Source organism: Mizuhopecten yessoensis, unplaced genomic scaffold, assembly GCF_002113885.1.
Source record: "Mizuhopecten yessoensis strain PY_sf001 unplaced genomic scaffold, ASM211388v2 scaffold4611, whole genome shotgun sequence".
Classification (NCBI taxonomy): Eukaryota; Metazoa; Mollusca; class Bivalvia; order Pectinida; family Pectinidae; genus Mizuhopecten; species Mizuhopecten yessoensis.
In genome coordinates this window covers 207572-214915 of record NW_018405633.1, presented here as the reverse complement: position 1 = coordinate 214915, position 7344 = coordinate 207572, and positions in this window count along the sequence as shown.

Here is a 7344-nt window from a genome sequence, read left to right as displayed (position 1 = left end):
AATGGGAGGATGAACAGCATTTACCCCAGTGAAGCCGTGTCTACCCGCGCTATATAATGGGAGAATGAACATCATATAACACAGTAAAGCCGTGTCTAACCGCGCTATATAATGGGAGGATGAACAGCATATAACGCAGTAAAGCCGTGTCTACCCGCGCTATATAATGGGAGGATGAACAGCATATAACGCAGTAAAGCCGTGTCTACCCGCGCTATATAATGGGAGGATGAACAGCATTTACCCCAGTGAAGCCGTGTCTACCCGCGCTATATAATGGGAGAATATGGGAGGATGAACAGCATATAACGCAGTAAAGCCGTGTCTACCCGCGCTATATAATGGGAGGATGAACAGCATTTAACCCAGTGAAGCCGTGTCTACCCGCGCTATATAATGGGAGAATGAACAGCATACAACACAGTAAAGCCGTATCTACCTGCGCTATATAATGGAAGTATGAACAGCATTTAACACAGTAAAGCTGTGTCTACCCGCCCTATATAATGGGAGGATGAACAGCATTTAACACAGTAAGGCCGTGTCTACCCATGCTATATAATGGGAGGATGAACAGCATATAACACAGTAAAGCCGTATCTACCTGCGCTATATAATGGAAGTATGAACAGCATTTAACACAGTAAAGCTGTGTCTACTCGCACTATATAATGGGAGAATGAACAGCATTTAACACAGTAAAGCCGTATCTACCCGCGCTATATAATGGGAGGATGAACAGCATTTACCCCAGTGAAGCCGTGTCTACCCGCGCTATATAATGGGAGAATATGGGAGGATGAACAGCATATAACGCAGTAAAGCCGTGTCTACCCGCGCTATATAATGGGAGGATGAACAGCATATAACGCAGTAAAGCCGTGTCTACCCGCGCTATATAATGGGAGGATGAACAGCATTTAACACAGTAAAGCCGTGTCTACCCGCGCTAAATAATGGGAGAATGAACAGCATATAACACAGTAAAGCTGTGTCTACTCGCGCTATATAATGGGAGTATGAACAGTATTTAACACAGTAAAGCCGTGTCTACCCTCGTTATATAATGGGAGAATGAACAGCATTTAACACAGTAAAGCTGTGTCTACTCGCACTATATAATGGGAGAATGAACAGCATTTAACACAGTAAAGCCGTAGCTACCCGCACTATATAATGGGAGAATGAACAGCATATAACACAGTAAAGCCGTATCTACCTGCGCTATATAATGGAAGTATGAACAGCATTTAACACAGTAAAGCTGTGTCTACCCACGCTATATAATGGGAGAATGAACAGCATTTAACACAGTAAAGCCGTGTCTACCCATGCTATATAATGGAAGTATGAACAGCATTTAACACAGTAAAGCCGTGTCTACCCGCGCTGTATAATGGGAGGATGAACAGCATATAACACAGTAAAGCCGTGTCTACCCGTGCTATATAATGGGAGGATGAACAGCATTTAACCCAGTGAAGCCGTGTCTACCCGCGCTATATAATGGGAGGATGAACAGCATTTAACACAGTAAAGCTGTGTCTACCCATGCTATATAATGGGAGGATGAACAGCATATAACACAGGAAAGCCGTGTCTACCCATGCTATATAATGGGAGAATGAACAGCATATAACACAGAAAAGCCGTGTCTACCCGCGCTATATAATGGGAGAATGAACAGCATTTAACACAGTAATGCCGTGTCTACCCGCGCTGTATAATGGGAGAATGAACAGCATTTAACACAGTAATGCCGTGTCTACCCGCGCTGTATAATGGGAGAATGAACAGCATTTAACACAGTAAAGCCGTATCTACCCGCGCTATATAATGGAAGTATGAACAGCATTTAACACAGTAAAGCCGGGTCTACCCGCGCTATATAATGGGAGAATGAACAGCATTTAACACAGTAAAGCCATATCTACCCGCGCTATATAATGGGAGGATGAACAGCATATAACACAGTAAAGCTGTGTTTACCCGCGCTATATAATGGGAGGATGAACAGCATTTAACCCAGTGAAGCCGTGTCTACCCGCGCTATATAATGGGAGAATGAACAGCATTTAACACAGTAAAGCCGTATCTACCCGCGCTATATAATGGGAGGATGAACAGCATTTAACACAGAAAAGCCGTGTCTCCCCGCGCTATATAATGGGAGGATGAACAGCATTTAACACAGTAAAGCTGTGTCTACCCGTGCTATATAATGGGAGGATGAACCGCATATAACACAGTAAAGCCGTGTCTACCCGCGCTATATAATGGGAGGATGAACAGCATTTAACACAGTAAAGCTGTGTTTACCCGCGCTATATAATGGGAGGATGAACAGCATATAACACAGTAAAGCCGCAACTACCCGCGCTATATAATGGGAGGATGAACAGCATATAACACAGTAAAGCCGCAACTACCCGCGCTATATAATGGGAGGATGAACAGCATATAACACAGTAAAGCCGCAACTACCCGCGCTATATAATGGGAGGATGAACAGCATTTAACACAGTAAAGCCGTGTCTACCCGCGCTATATAATGGGAGAATGAACAGTATTTAACAGAGTAAAGCCGTGTCTACCCTCTTTATATAATGGGGGAATGAACAGCATTTAACACAGTAAAGCTGTGTCTACCCATGCTATATAATGGGAGGATGAACAGCATATAACACAGTAAAGCCGTGTCTACCCGCGCTATATAATGGGAGAATGAACAGCATATAACACAGTAAAGCCGTGTCTACCCATGCTATATAATGGGAGGATGAACAGCATATAACACAGTAAAGCCGTGTCTACCCATGCTATATAATGGGAGGATGAACAGCATATAACACAGTAAAGCCGTGTCTACCCGCGCTATATAATGGGAGAATGAACAGCATATAACACAGTAAAGCCGTATCTACCCCTGCTATATAATGGGAGGATGAACAGCATATAACACAGTAAAGCCGTGTCTACCCCTGCTATATAATGGGAGGATGAACAGCATATAACACAGTATGGGAGAATGAACAGCATTTAACACAGTAAAGCTGTGTCTACCCACGTTATATAATGGGAGGATGAACAGCATTTAACAGAGTAAAGCCGTGTTTACCCGCGCTATATAATGGGAGAATGAACAGCATATAACACAGTAAAGCCGTATCTACCCCTGCTATATAATGGAAGGATGAACAGCATATAACACAGTAAAGCCGTGTCTACCCATGCTATATAATGGGAGGATGAACCGCATATAACACAGTAAAGCTGTGTCTACCCGCACTATATAATGGAAGTATGAACAGCATTTAACACAGTAAAGCCGTATCTACCCGCGCTATATAATGGGAGGATGAGCAGCATTTAACACAGTAAAGCCGTGTCTACCACGCTATATAATGGGAGGATGAACAGCATTTAACACAGTAAAGCCGTGTCTACCACGCTATATAATGGGAGGATGAACAGCATTTAACAGAGTAAAGCCGTGTTTACCCGCGCTATATAATGGGAGAATGAACAGCATTTAACAGAGAAATGCCGTGTTTACCCGCCCTATATAATGGGATAATGAACAGCATATAACACAGTAAAGCCGTATCTACCCGCGCTATATAATGGGAGAATGAACAGCATTTAACACAGTAAAGCTGTGTCTACCCACGTTATATAATGGGAGGATGAACAGCATTTAACAGAGTAATGCCGTGTTTACCCGCGCTATATAATGGGAGAATGAACAGCATATAACACAGTAAAGCCGTGTCTACCCGCGTTATATAATGGGAGAATGAACAGCATTTAACACAGTAAAGCCGTGTCTACCCGCGTTATATAATTGGAGAATGAACAGCCAGATTCAGCCAATATTAGACACATTTAAGTATGTATATATAGAACTGGAATCCAGAGCACTACTCAATGATTGTAAGCTGCAGTCAACATCTGTATGCACTGGTTGACAGCTGTGTGTGAACATGTTGGTATGCCCCAGTGATAAAACCTTCCTTTGACCTTTCAGATCTCTCAAAGATAACCATCAGCTTAGCCCCGAACAGGTTTATCCCTGGAACATTAGAACTGGAAGGAAGCAGATACATAACTCAATATATTTTCTGTACTTTATTGTATGCTTTGAGTTTGATAAAGGTCTGGCAGGAGTTAAGACCACTTGGTGTCATTGAGATCTCTCAGAGATAAGTCTAATCGGGTTAGCCCAGCACCATCAAATTAGGTAGATATATAATGGTTTGGAAGGAAGCAGATAGCAGAGTGGATTGTTATATAACAAAGTAATGATGCCTTAATTCAGTTTGTGATGCATGCGTTGTGTCACTATCAGCCTCCCTCCTGGAAAAGTGTAACATGTATATAAAAAGCAGTCCGACTCAGTCCTTGATACCCCAAGCAGAATCTCAATAATTGGTTTGGTGAATCCAAAAAAAGAAGTAATATAAAATGACTACATTAAAAAATACATTTATTATCAGTTCTAATTTTTGTCTTTCCATTTGATTTGGTGTCCCCTCAGTTCCTGTTGTCTTCCCTTCTGTTTTGGTGTCTCTTCAGTTCCTGTTGTTGTCTTCCCTTCTGCTTTGGTGTCTCTTCAGTTCCTGTTGTTGTCTTCCCTTCTGCTTTGGTGTCTCTTAATTCAGTTCCTGTTGTTGTTTTCCATTTTGTTTTGATGTCTCCTCAGTTCTTGTTGTTGTCTTCCCTTCTGCTTTGGTGTCTCTTAATACAGTTCCTGTTGTTGTCTTCCATTTTGTTTTGATGTCTCCTCAGTTTCTGTTGTTGTCTTCCCTTTTATTTTGACGCACCTCAGTTTCTGTTGTTGTCTTCCCTTTTATTTTGACGCACCTCAGTTCCTGTTGTTGTCATCTTTACTTTTGTTTTTGTTTTGTCCTCAGTTCTATTCAAGTTGTATTTTTGTATGTTCCCTTTGAAATCTGATCTACTCTACCTGTGTGATGTTTGAGTGTTAAACTGCCTACAATCTGTCATAATACAGAATGTTTAACTACCATTTAACGGTCTTTGATGACCCTTTTTTAACACCTTATATGTGGAGAAGAATCAGTCACCGGCTTTGGTCTGTGTGTACACACTGTTCTATAAATGATAAAACAAGTAAATTGATCGAGTCAAGGATTCCCTTGTAGATCACTCATGCATGCAAGTCTATTAATAGAACAAGAGAACCATTGATTGATTATGATATTCATTGATTCGTCACTTTACCTGTACATAGACCTATACAGGTGAGACGTAACGGGAATTGTAGTAAACAAAGTAAACAAATTTCTGTCAGTTGTGACTTGATTGGTTGTGTTATATAAAATTCGTTCACATGTGTATACAAAAATGTTTTCTTTATTCCCTGGATCATTAGAGCCTGGCAATGAGGTGCTGGACATCACTGGGACACGCTGGACATCACTGGGACATGCTGGACATCACCTGGACACGTTAGACTCCATTGGGACATGTGATGTCTCTCAGTACCTGTAGCTGTCAGCAAGGATGTTTAACGGGCTGAAATCAGATCACTTGGGTATGTATATAATTATACACATGACTTTATATAGACAAAGTGTTCCATTTCTTTAATAGCTGCAGGATAATTAGTTAAATATACTGTATTAGTAATGCTATCATTTTACTCTCTTTTGCTATCTTACCAGTAATTAGCCCATTTGTAGTATCAAAAATTCCCCTTGTTTGTATATTTTAACAGTAGTAATTAGACACACACCACTTCCTTATTAATGCATTTTTGTCAGTAATAAGCCCACCCTGTTATTAATGTATTTTTGTCAGTAATAAGCCCACCCCCTGTAACTGAAGGGCCAACATTCTGTAATAAACCTGCCCCTTTGCGGTAGTAATTTTACAAATGAAATTCATTTATGGAAATATTTTGTCTAGTTCATGCATAATGTTATACAGTAACAAATTCTTGAACAATCTAAGAACAAATTCTACCGTGATATTGCTTTGATTGCCTTATAAAGGGGTGGATACCTGTTTCACGATGGGGAATCGGTGAGTCCATTTACCGCTCACAGGTGTTACAATGGAGAACATCAGATATATATACTGATCACTCTACAAAACAGATTTTACAAATGAAAACTTTTTTTCAAAATCAATTTCTCTGGTCCCTGCATAACTTTGTATATGTATATGGAAAAAATCTGGGAAATCTTTAAACAAATTGTATCCATTCTAAGGACTTACCAAGGGGTTAATTCCACATAGTGTGTATCATAATAAGGTAGGGTGATTTTAATCAACAGCTATTGTATAGCTTATTGTAATGGTATTTCAGATACTTGGGTAGTTTGTTGTTGAGTTACAGTACATTAAAAAAAATGAACAGATGTAATATGACTATAGCAATAGCATTTACTTTAAATAAGGGATATGGACCGTTATAGTCCTCATCCCAGGGGGTGAAGGATAGGAAATGTCACCCAAGGGGTTATCAGATTGGGTGAGTATTTTTATTTTTGCTCTCATCCCAATCAACAGTTAGCTCAAAAATCACAAAAAGACGTTTGTCACATCATTGAAATGTTCCTCATTTTGTGACGTCATTGTAATGTCCTCATTTTGTGACATCATTGTAATGTTTCTCATTTTGTGACGTCATTGTAATGTTTCTCATTTTGTGACGTCATTGTAATGTTCCTCATTTTGTGACTTCATTGTCATGTTTTTCATTTTGTGACATCATTGTTGTTCCATTGTGATGTCATGCCCATGAAATGGGGCGCTAGATAGAAATTTCCTACACCCCTTTCTCATCCCAGACAAATTCTGTCATAAATTCAGAATGAGGGAAACTTGTGTAATGGGTTGGAAAGTCAGTGTTTCCATTTACCCCTAAAAGCTGCCATGATGTTAAACATTTGATATCAGGCTCTGAATCATGAGTGTATAGATTATAGGACAGACATTGATTCCTCTTGAGTGAGGTTTACATACACTGAGTTTACTCACTCAGATCCTGTATGTTCGTGTATACGGAATTGACGTGACCAAAGGGACGTACTGTGTAGTAATTGTTCAGTCATGTACTGGTCACCTGTTGGTATATGTGTAGGTATTGGTCAGTCTCACTGGTCACCTGTTGGTATATGTGTAGGTATTGGTCAGTCTCACTGGTCACCTGTTAGTATAGGTATTGGTCAGTCTCACTGGTCACCTGTTAGTATATGTATAGGTATTGGTCAGTCTCACTCGTCACCTGTTAGTATATGTGTAGGTATTGGTCAGTCTCACTGGTCACCTGTTGGTATATGTGTAGGTATTGGTCAGTCTCACTGGTCACCTGTT